Genomic DNA, 12,115 nt, shown 5'->3' with positions numbered 1-12,115 from the left:
CTGACCTCCCGCTGTTGACTTTGTCCGTCTCATGTGTGACAATAACAATGGATGCTTTCATTGCTCTTATTTGCTTCCTTGCTTACTGGTTATCCCAGCCTCCTCTTTGCCCACCTCCTTGCAAATTAACTTGTGTGTGTGTGTGTGTGTGTGTGTGTACATATGTGTGTGACACCTTCCCAGCGCAACCTGCAAGCTCATGTAAAACATCAACGTCCCCACAGATGACTAGCAAATCACACTGCAGCATATAGAGGATCAGAGCCCCAAGGGCCAATATATAAAATGCAGAGAGCTGCACCTACCTCCTCTTCTCGTTTTATTACATTCTCTTTATCTCTCTCTCTTGCGCTCTCCCTCTCTTTTGCTCTATGCAGTCTAATGCCATCCTTACCTCTTTGTTGTCTTTTTGTGTCACTTTTAATTTCTAGAAATATCTCACTTTTGATCTTTTTTTTCTTCCCATCTGCATCTTAGCGCATGCTAATTATATTCATATTCTGTAGTATCCACACACACCATCACAAGAAAGTAAATCCAGCCTCAGGGTATGGTACTTTTCTACCCTTTTTTTAGTCCCTGGTACATGTTAAACACAGGAAGTGGACAGACTATCGGTAACTGCTGAGACATGACGAAATGGGTTGAATTAAATATGCTCTGTTTCTTCTTGTTGCATCCTACTGTGGTGTACTTCTTTGTTAAGCGGGTTTGAAATCAACTAAACCATGACCATACCGTGGGCATAGATGTGGTGGATGTGTGTGTATGTCCCTGTGTCCCGTCTCACATTTGTGCACTTGCAGACACAGTGTTTGAGTTTGTGTGTGTGTGTGTGTTGTGTTTTCACAGGGACACACACACACACACAGTTCTTAACCAAATCACGCAGCAGAGCATCTCAGTCTCTCTTGCACATCTTTTGTCTCTCCATTTCCCTTCCCCCAGAAAATCCATAGAGACCAATGAAGCTCCACACAGTTTAAGTAAAACAGGAAGTAGACCTCCGCAGAGAGACAGTGACACAGGGATGTTCTTTCCTGTTCTGCTGAGTCAGCCTCGCCTCCAGTGGAAGCCTGGCTAAAACAAAAAAAAAAAACACAAAACAAAACCGCGCCATTGCAGGTGTAACTAATTAGGTAAATACCTGATTTGACAGAACCCAATTAATTCACTGGAGAAAGGACGCTAAATAATTTACAGGGTAATTATTTCAGTCTCTCACTGGCCTTTTTTCCGTTCCAAACTACATGCCATTACAGGCTTCAAGGTTTGCAAACTGATTTTTGACCTTGTTACTTGTGACCTGAGGAACTCAGCATGAAGAAAAAACGGCCACTTTTCTTCCTGTTTGACATTAATGCGACTTTGAGCGCTGGATTTTTTTTCCTGGTTGTTTGGACTTACCGAAAACGATCATGTCAAAAACTGACATGGTGGAGGTCAAGGTTTTTTGTGCAGATTTGTGAGCCTATGAGTTCTAGACAGACAATCAAACAGACTCATGGGGTCGTACCATATTCATATATCATGTCTGTGTTTTATGGGGTGACAAAATGTCCTGTTTTTTTTTCTTTAGAAAGTGATGAAAATGCCATGGATTTCATTGTTTTTCATTGGGAGATAAAATTGACTGGAATTAGTGCAGTCTGCTGCATGTGACGTAATCCCTGAGAGGCTGGTGTGTGGGCGGCTGTCTTAGAATTTCCTTCGGGATCAATAAACTATCTTTCGGGCTATCTGTCTGTCCTTACACTCACAAAGGGGGGAGACAGCCATTCGAGCAGCGTTAGTGTGAATCCCCGAGCACAAGTGTAAAAAAATTATTATACCCTCCCAGTCAGGATAAGTACACCGTGTGCAAACCTGGGACATATGTTTCAGTGTCTAGTGGGGGTGCCAATGACATCACATGGACTTGTAGGGTAAACTCCCAAATATCATTTAAGTATCTCATTTATTACCAAGTGTGTGTTTTTTGGTAATATAAAAAATAAAAATATGATTCTGACATTACGATGCAGTTACTTTGCTTATCATGTTGTCCTACATTATTTCAGCTCTTAAAACCCTTCATTAAGGTCCGTATTATGATGCAATGGTTTGTTACGAGTTGACCTTATTACGAGTGAACAGTTGCCACCAAAAACTAATCAGCTGGGCAGATATAAACCTACAGCCCAACCACATGACCATGTAGAAGTGTCCTTGGGCAACATACTGAACCGTCAGTTGCTCCTGATGCTACGTATTGTCAGTAGGTAAATGTGGTGAGTTTGGTGCTCCGATCGATCGGCACCTATCAGTATCGGCATAAGCCCATGACTCTTTAATGTAAAAGTTGATCACCTGTGTCTAGCACTATTGCAGCCCACAGCGATCCTTTCATGCAGTGTTGTGTCTTAAATAACATCTTTGGTAGCATCGTCTTCTCACTTTTCTTCAAAACAAGAACAATCACGTCTGCAGTGTGGAACATAACTGCCAGCACATGCAACAGTAGCTATCTTGCTGGGGTAGCACGTTAAAAAGCTTTAATGCGACATTGGAAGAACAAACAATTAATGGTGTATGGTGAGTTTTGGAGGCTAATGGTGGCAGTCAGAAGACTAAGCTAATACCCAGAAAAAATAATTGAATCAATCAGACGAGGGGCCAAATGGTGGACAAGTGGTTAGCATGTTAGCTGAACACATTCGGGAAGACCTGGGTTCTATTTTCTGCATGGACATCTCTGTGTGGAGTTTGCATGATGTCCCCATATGTGGTACTCCGGTTTCCTCACACATTCCAAAAACATGCTAGGTTAATTGGCGACTCCAAATTGTCCATAGGTATGAATGTGAGTGTGAATGGTTGTTTGTCTATATGTGCCCTGTGATTGGCTGGGTCCGGTAGTAGTGGGACCTTGGGATTTTCCTGGCTTTCCCCCTTTATATGGCATCCCTGGCCAATAGCATATAAATAAATTGAAAAATGTATCATTAACCCAGTTATCAGTCCTGGATGATCGTGATCAGAATTGGCAGCATAAAACCATGATCAGACCATCCTTAGCGGTAAAGCGTGATGCATCCATTTACAACGAATACAACGAAATTCAGTACAAAATACTCAGATTCATTTAAAAATATGCACTCTCATTCAACAGCTTGGAAAAATGTGTAAAAGTAAAATAATAAAAGTAAAAATACTGATATGGAGGAGATGATAGTATTGTGCATCAGCGGCAGAATCATTGTTACCTCTATGATACATTTTAATGGGATGCATATCCTTTTTATATCGTTTTTCCTGATGTATATTCAGTTTTAGTACCCACAATATTAAATACATTTCTATTTCAACATTGTTATTCTCTATTTTCATATTCCCTTGAAATAGACCCTTTGAAACGTTTACCATCTCCTGTTTTACCAAAACTAATAAGGGGGGAGACAAATACAAACATGAGAGAGACTGACATCATGCACAGTATTTGGAGACTTATTTTTGTCCCATGTTGATGCAAGTAAACAAAGCATGCACGATCAGATCAATCACCATTGCAAAGATATTTTAGCAAAAGCAAAAAAAAAACCAAAAACTAAATGAAAGCACCTTTAAAGCAATAAAAACAATATGGCACTTTAAAAGGACAATAAAAAAAGAATAGCACGGTTTTTATTTTTTTGGTCGATGTTCTATTCAGAGAAAAAGAAGAAAGTAAACATTGCGTCGCAATAAAAAAAAACATTATTGTTAGATGAAACAAGCAATTGATTTAACTGTCAGGGAGAAATAAGTTTATTGAGGAGAAGATTAGAGACAGCGAAAACGACATGAAGCAGAAAAATGATTAAACTGTGCGACTTTTGGCTTTTGAGTGATTATGTGTGTGTGTGTGTGTGTGTGTGCGTCAGAAAAATGAGTGAGTGAGGCAATACTGACCAGAGGCAGTGCAGATTGTACACAAGAATCTATTGCACTCCGCAGTCGGCAAGCAGACACACACTCATAAACACACATTACTGTATAAAGTGAGGATGGATACAGCTAACACACGTGCACATTGCTGACTTCACGGATTTCATGTTTACTCAGCCTTGACCCAAGAAGATCCGAACACGCTGCAGTAAATTTCTATGGAATGATGTGTGTGTGTGTGTGTGTGTTTTCGTCAACTCTTCGCTCTCTATCAAATTTACAGGTTGACTTTTTAAGAATGCAACTCATATGCTGTTTTTTTTCCTTTTAGCTCACCCCAAGGGGAAGTTAAAAATTGAGCAAACTGCTGTTTTTTTTCCTTTTAGCCAATCCACTGCCAAGCCATTGAGGCATCAGTGACTTTCATTGGCACATCTTTTCCACTTTGATGGCTTTGTGTATGTGTGTGTTTCCCCTTCATTGACTCAAAACCCCGCTGTCGAGAAAACCTAAAGCCGAGAGGTTTTGACAGGATCAACTGCAGGAGACTCAGACTCTGAAGGGGAGAAAACTTCCTCAGTCACTTGTGGTAATGTAAATGTCATGTCCTATGCTAACAGTGCTCGGGTCACAGGAAGGGATCTGCTGTAGTGAATTGCCCCCTGAGAGTTATCGCCTTAGTCCACAGCTTTCAAGATAAGGCTGTTAGCCTACGAAGTATAGTATTTTTTTTTTTCACATACCAACAGCATGGCGGGCCTAACTAAGAATTGTACTTTGGTATCGTGTCCAGCTTTTTAGCAGCTTAATAAATAGTATGGCTTCATCTGTCACTACACTTGGTGTAGGTTTGATTTTTGGCCCCAACAACCTACCATAGGCCCTGTGATTGGCTGGCAACCAGTCCAGGGTGTACCCCAAAGACAGCCGGGATAGGCTCCAGCACCCCCGCGACCCTCGTGAGGAAAAAGCGCTAGAAAATGAATGAATGAATGAACCTACCACAAACCTGATGAAATCAGAGGGTTGCTGTAAAAAAAAAACTGAGCTAAACAATTCATGTGAGTGACTCATAGTGGATTGTGTGGTAGAGTGGTCATTGAAGTATCCTTGAGAAAGATTCTGCACCCCCTTTGCTCTTGGTGCCGCGTCATCAGTGTGTGTGAATGAACTGTTACTTTCCTTTCATGACAACATATCCCATTAACCATTGTGTCAGTGGATGAATACGGTGACTAAAAAGCAAAAGGGGACGGTAAGGTCTAACTTGTTTGGTGCCAAATGTCAAAACTCCCAATACCTACTACCTTGTTGAGACTTCATTTTAGAGAATAATATTACATTCAGTTCAAATGTAAGCGGGGTACACCCTGGACTGGTCGCCAGCCAATCACAGGGCACATATAGACAAACAACCATTCACACTCACATTCATACCTATGGACAATTTGGAGTCACCAATTAACCTAGCATGTTTTTGGAATGTGGGAGGAAACCGGAGTACCCAAAGAAAAGCCACGCATGCACAGGGAGAACATGCAAACGCCACACAGAGATGCTCAAGGGGGAATCGAACCCAGATCGCCTAGCTGTGTGGCCTGGCTAACCACTCATCCACCGTTCAGTAATTGTAATGTAATTCTACCATTTTTTTCCCTCCATTGTACTTCATCCATAAATACAATATCAATCAGATCAAAATGCTAGGTTCAATTATCCATCGTTTCCCCACTTGGTTTATTAAAATGACTATTGTGTCTTGGAAATGTGTTGTGAATATCTTTTGTCTGCTCACTGGTGAAAGTATGTGTTTGATTGACACTTCTGGTGGCAAAAAGTGTCAGAAGTCAGATAGTGGCGCCCCTCAGAGTGCCAGGTATGTTTTTATAAGTCGTTTAGCGATGCCGTGTTGACAGAACATGGGGAATACTGACAAACACTTTAAAAAAACAAACAAACATGACGTTGACTTCCAAGGTTGTCATAGGACAGTGACAATGTGCTGGTTTTAGAAAGATCAGCACTTGCCTCACAAAAGCATCTCAATTGTCAAGGCAGTCAAATTGTCCACTTACGATAAAACTGCTGCTTCAGGGACAACTATTAGTTATGCTGATTTCAAGTTATTAATTAGCCAGCACTCTGTATTTATTTTTATATTACACTATGTTTTTTTCTTGTTTGGACTGGTCGACCAATCACAGGGCACATATAGACAAACAACCATTCACACTCACATTCATACCTATGGATGATTTAGAGTCTGCAATTAACCTAACACTGGAGTACCTGGAGAAAACCCACGCATGCACTGGGAAAACATGCAAACTCCACACAGAGATGCCCAAGCAAAGATTCAAACCCAGGTTTTCCCCAATCTGACTGCATGGCCAACATGCTAGCCGCTAGTCCACCGTGCATCACATATTTTTCAGCAAAGAAAAAGCCTACAGATGGATATTTGTCATCATTTTCCCGGCCTATGGCAACCTTTCATCTGATGTCTTACTGAGCTCCCTCACTGGGAACTTTAAATGTGTTTGCTCAGGTTTCCCACCGTGTAGGTGTTGACAAATAACCACATGTATCACACTTCCATTTTGGCGCAGTCGTGTAGGTTATTGTTACTGCGTGACCTCTTAAACGGCGAGCCTGCACACCTCGTGTATAGGTCCCGCACTCCACTTCTGCATCACGCCATGAGACCGCCCACAGTGTTCTCCCATCATTGCGATGACTGCAGCTCCCAAAGCACCAAACAAACAAGCTCGCTGGCTTGTGTTGAGGCCGGTGAAGCACATACAAATAATGGAGTTATAGAGTTTCAGACCTTGAACAATCAAGCCTGTAGAGACAATAATAGTGGTTTCAGTGTTTTTGTTTTTTGTTGAGTAAAAGCCTTTTGTGACACATTATATTTTTTCCTCCACTCTTACGATTGGAAGCAGCAGTGATATGACGGTGACGCCACCTGCACTTTCAAATCATTGTTTTTCTTTGAGTTGTTTTGCATTTGGTGTCTGTACTTTTTTTTGTTATCGAGCACTCGGAGCCATCCTCATTCGTCATTCAAAACATCAAGCATTGAAATGCAGGTTGGTGGGGGATTGATTACAGGGTGGTGTCTTTCCCTCACAAAGTAAGAATGAAGAAAAATGAAGCCTTGTGTTTTCTGTTGCCCAGACAGACGCGCTGTGATGCAAATGCGGGTATCACGCAATCACATGCAATTCTCTCCCGCACACATTCCGACTTCACTCTTAATTGCTTCTTTGATCATGTGTTTTATACGCAGACATCATCCATTTCACCTATCTATTTTATCTCCTCTTCCTTTTTGCTGATCATCTTTGGACATTAGTATTCTGGACATTGTCCTGATTTTTTCTGTGTGTGCGCGCCTGTGTGTGTGTGTGTGTGTCACACAGGAAGTGATACAAGTCTCTTCTCTTGGTTGTCATGGTGATTTGACTAATGGTGTCACTTATCATGAAGCATATTCATTTTGCATCAAACAAATTGGCTTTGTTTTAGTACAAGGGATGAGGTATCATTTTGAGAGGTTTTAACGGGTGAAAAGTGTGAAATATAATTTTTTTGTAACCAGACACAGGGGTGCTTTTATCCCCCTCAGCCCCCCCACCCCACCCACCCAATTCAACATTACCTCCAATGCTTCAATCGAAGTACAGCCGTATTTGCTCTCACTTGTTTGACATCGGGCTGGAAGGGATCACAAGAAATGGCAATGGGGAGAAAGGAAGACAGATGGGTTGTGGTATTTGGTCTTTGTGGGATTAAAAATAGGAAGTGAGTGGGTGGAATGAAAACAAGCTAACACTCCAGCAAGATAAGAGGGGATACAACAGGACAGAAATACTCACCAGGAGAGGGAAACAATATGACATTGCCATAATAATAATAATAATAATAATCGGACACATGGTTGAGAAGTAATGATATTACAGGGAATATGTAGCAGTGCTAATCTTGAGATGACAGCGGTAAAAAGAGTGCTAGGGCATGAGATAATGAGTACAAGACTAAGGTAGAAGATGTACTGTATGTGTGAAGTGGAGGAGGAGGAAGAGAGGAGGAAGAGATGCATGGTTGCTGGTAATCCTGCCGACATGACAAGCAGGGTGCATATAGATGAGGGATGTGGAGATAGTGAAGATTGAGATTTGCAGAGAGACAAAGCGGCACTGTGGCAGAGATGCAATGTTTCTGAGATAAAGACAAGAAGGTGGGCGAGGGTGTGTGTGTGCGGGGGGGTGCACCATGGGAAGAGATGGTTGTGGTAAAGGAACCAAAAAAAAAAAAGAGAGACAAACAGAAATCACAATCTCCTCCTGCTTTTTCATGGTGCCAGTGAATTGCTGCAGTCAATAGTTCTACACGGCGTAACTTAGAAAGATGCATTTGATTTGTGGCCCAGTGTGCCGTGGAACGAGGGGGACGGCATTTGATTTATGAGCCGGGGACCTTGTGGTCTGGTTCTACTCCAGTGCTCCACCTCTCTGCTCAAAGAGAGCATCTCACAAACATGTAGATCTTTGCTCTGAACCCCTTATTTAATGAGGTAGAATTTTTTCACTCTCCACTAAAAGCAGCAGTATACAGAATTACTGTATGTACGACATAAAAGACCACATATTCAAGAAAGTACAAATGACAGAAAAAATACAAACCCATGAGATATAAATCAAAGCAACATGAACCAGTGTGGGGCTTTTAAGACTGACATAGTGGATGGTTGTGTGCATTCATAAATTACATCTAATTGCTGTTTCCACTACAGGAAACATGCATGTCCATTCATGTCACTGCCATCTTAATGTGCTATTGACATGCCTCGGAACACAGGAGACCCTTCGAATCTATACATGTTAATTCTTTTTTTCTATTGTTTTTAATGTTATTCTTTATTGTGTAAAGGTGCAAAAAGAAAAAAAAAGTTTTTACTTTTTTTAAAGACGCAACAAAACATTTTAGCAAAAGATAACAACACAAATGATTCTTTGACATTTTGGTGAGAAACAAGGTTTTTCTATCGTCCACCCCTTTCTATGCCGCTGAATCCTAATTAGGGTCGTTGGGGTATGCTGAAGCCTATTGCAACTAACTTTGGCCAAAAGGTGGGGCACACCCTGGAATGGTCGCCAGCCAATGGCAGGGCATGTTTTTCCTATACATTTTACATCAATATTATGGCTGACTGCTTTAAATTGTGACAAAACAGATATATATATAATATATAGTGTATGTGTTTTGGATGTGCAAGGCACAGCGTGACAGTGGTGTTGGTGGAAATATAGCTCATTCTTTGCATGATTTTTTTATTATTTGCAAGAACATTTTGCACTATTTTTTGTGTTTTTGGCTGTGTTACAACACCTACTCCAAAATTTGGACCGCTTTTATGGACAATGTCCCTGGTTGTCAAAGTTGAGGTATTAGAGTATGTACAGTAGTGTTAGTTTTACATATTATGGCGGTTAACTCTATTTAACCATTTCCACATGTGTGACAGTAAAGTTTGGGCCAGAAAAGTGGGAGTGGCTTTTCTGGCTGTCAGTGACATCTGTCTTGTGAACACACACAATCCTGCATGGCCATACACATACACTAGGGATTAGCAAGTACACTAATGTCTGTATCTGCATCTGTTATTCTTATTCAGCCTTGTTGACTGTATTTTTCTCAAAAGCAGTACTTTTCAGTACCACAAGCAGTCATTATACCCTTATAACTGTCATTACACCACCAGTTACTCATTCATTCATTCATTTTCTACCGCTTTTCCTCACGAGGGTCGCAGGGGGTGCTGCAGCCTATCCCAGCTGTCTTTGGGCCAGAGGCGGGGTACACCCTGGACTGGTCGCCAGCCAATCACAGGGCACATATAGACAAACAACCATTCACACTCACATTCATACCTATGGACAATTTGGAGTCGCCAGTTAACCTAGCATGTTTTTGGAATGTGGGAGGAAACCGGAGTACCCGGAGAAAACCCACGCATGCACGGGGAGAACATGCAAACTCCACAAAGAGATAGCAGAGGGTAGAATTGAACCCTGGTCTCCTAGCTGTGAGGTCTGTGCGCTAACCACTCGACTGCTGTGCCGCCCACCACCAGTTCCAGATCATAATAATAATTAATTCCCCATTTTGCCAAGGTGGCTGGGCCTGCACCTATGGGGCCTGGCCAGGCATATCCCGAAGAGGTAACATGGGTCCCAAGGGGGTCGGGTGCAGAGTGAGTGGGGTAGCGGGTGAAGGTGGGAACCTTGGGGATCCAATCTTCATGTTGGGGAAGGAGCCTGAGCCGGTGTGCAAGGTGGAGAAGTTCTGGCTCGATATAGTTAGACTCACAACAACGTCCTCTCAAGAGGGTTTAGACTTTATTCGACTCTCGTTTTGCCAGCAGTCGGAGGCCTCTGGGAAAACCCAGGACAGGTTGGAGAGACAATGTCTCTCAAGTCACCTGGGAATGCTTTAGGATCAGCCGGGAGGAGCTGGACGAAGTAACAGGGGAGGGAAGTGATTTGTGATCAGACCTCAAATAAGCGGAAGTAGATTGATGGATGGATCCAAAAAATGGATTGCGTTTGACCTCAGATATTCCATTCTATCAAGAGAAAGGACTGGTTGGGTGGGTCCTTATTGGTGTGCCAACAAGCCAACTTGGGACTCAGTGTCTTGCTCATTGCTCTTATTTGAACCGACCATATGGTTTTCAGCCACTAGACAATCTGGTATTCAGAAGCACGAGAATCCAGTTGGGGTGAACTCACCAAGATGATAAAAACGCTTCAGTATATTGCTGGAGTATGTCGCTCCAATATGTTATGTGATGTGATGCAAATATCTGCTAAATCCTACTCATCCCATCTGCTCAAAGCTGGGAATGTGGCAGCAGAAGACAGCAGTGCGCAGAAGAGGGAGACAACTGGAGACGCAATGAAAGACACACATAAAAAGCGCTGAGAGGGAGAGGTGAATTGGGTTGGAAAGACAGTGGAGAACAATCTGAAATGAATCTGGACACACCAGATGGTTTGATGTTTATTTGTGTGTGAGACTATATACGCTTTGTGCATGTGTGTTGTTGTTAGTCCTGCTGCCAACTTATCCACTTGGGCTAGTCTATATCTATGTGAGGGTTGTGTTGCTTCAGACAAGCACCAACATCTGCTGCATGTGGAAGGAAAGACTACCGGAAATCTTGTAAGCGTTTGGTCGAGTGGCTCTTGTTCCTGAAGAAACATTGGTCGCTTCTGTTTGAGAGAGCTTGTTTTCTTCAGAATAAAAGGCAAATGAATCAATAGCCCTTTGACATTTCCCAAACAATTACAGCTGACACATTCAATCTAATGTACTGTATGTGTTGTATTTTGCAGTGCTGGACAAAGTTGTACAAAGAGAGTAGTGGGAAATGAAAGATGGAGATGGGCAAGGCAGAAATGTTGGTACTTTGTTAATGCTGGAGGCACATTGGTCCTTAATTATCCTGTTGTTATTTGTTGTTTTGACATTTGCATGTGTTGGTACGGCTCATTTGCTGATATTTATCCCTTAGCAGGCAAGTGTTCAAACCCAAAGCGGCACACTGTCTTTCCTGTGACATTGCATAATTCAATTGTTGTCAATTAGCTTTTGCAGGCTTTCTTCCGGCTTTGCTGTTTAGCAGCAGGTCCGTCTTTCACACACACACACACACACACACACACACACACACACACACATGCAAAGCTTTTGTCAGCTTGCTAATGTACAGTATTTTCTTACTAATTAATTGCCTTTCCTTCCTCTCTGCACTTTATGGAACGACCTTGCCCATCATATTGCATACCATGGAGGCTGCATTCTAATATATATTTGTATCTTGAATGGCCCTCACATATAATGTAGAGGTTCAAAACACTCAACATTCCGTCCTGTCCTACTGTGTATAAATACCACCGCTTATCCTGTTCGGGGTTGCAGAGGATTTGGAGCCTATCCCAGCTAACTGGGCATTCACAAATTTAAACTATTTTAAATCTGATTCCATTCTGATTTCAAGCCTCATCAGGTTTTGTTATTCGTGCACTGTACAGTAGCAAACAACGAGTGATTGGCAGCTCCTTGGTCGGCAGAGATAATGATCTCTCACAATTGTAGCAGATTTTGTTGAGTCTATTTTTGCTTATGTTTGTTTTGG

The 12,115-nt window shown here is 42.0% G+C and overlaps 1 protein-coding gene across 8 annotated transcripts in view; it reads left to right on the top strand.

Moving 5' to 3' along the window:
• Nucleotides 1-12,115, top strand: part of LOC131139316 (CUB and sushi domain-containing protein 1-like) — a 373,565-nt gene that overhangs the window by 92,311 nt on the left and 269,139 nt on the right. Inside the window, exon 1 of one of the 8 annotated variants that reach the window (XM_058088819.2) lies at nucleotides 3,169-4,495. The exons of 6 other annotated variants lie outside the window; for them this stretch is intronic. The gene's annotated coding sequence lies outside the window, so the exon portion shown is untranslated. Of the gene's footprint in view, nucleotides 1-3,168; nucleotides 4,501-12,115 lie in introns of those variants that run through there. One more of the 8 variants, XM_058088815.2, reaches the window with a different exon arrangement.

The sequence above is a fragment of the Doryrhamphus excisus genome, linkage group LG13 (genome assembly GCF_037039965.1).
Source record: "Doryrhamphus excisus strain RoL-2023G ecotype Guam linkage group LG13, RoL_Dexc_Guam_v1.1, whole genome shotgun sequence".
NCBI classification, from domain to species: domain Eukaryota; kingdom Metazoa; phylum Chordata; class Actinopteri; order Syngnathiformes; family Syngnathidae; genus Doryrhamphus; species Doryrhamphus excisus.
This window is presented reverse-complemented; position numbering and strand designations above follow the sequence as displayed.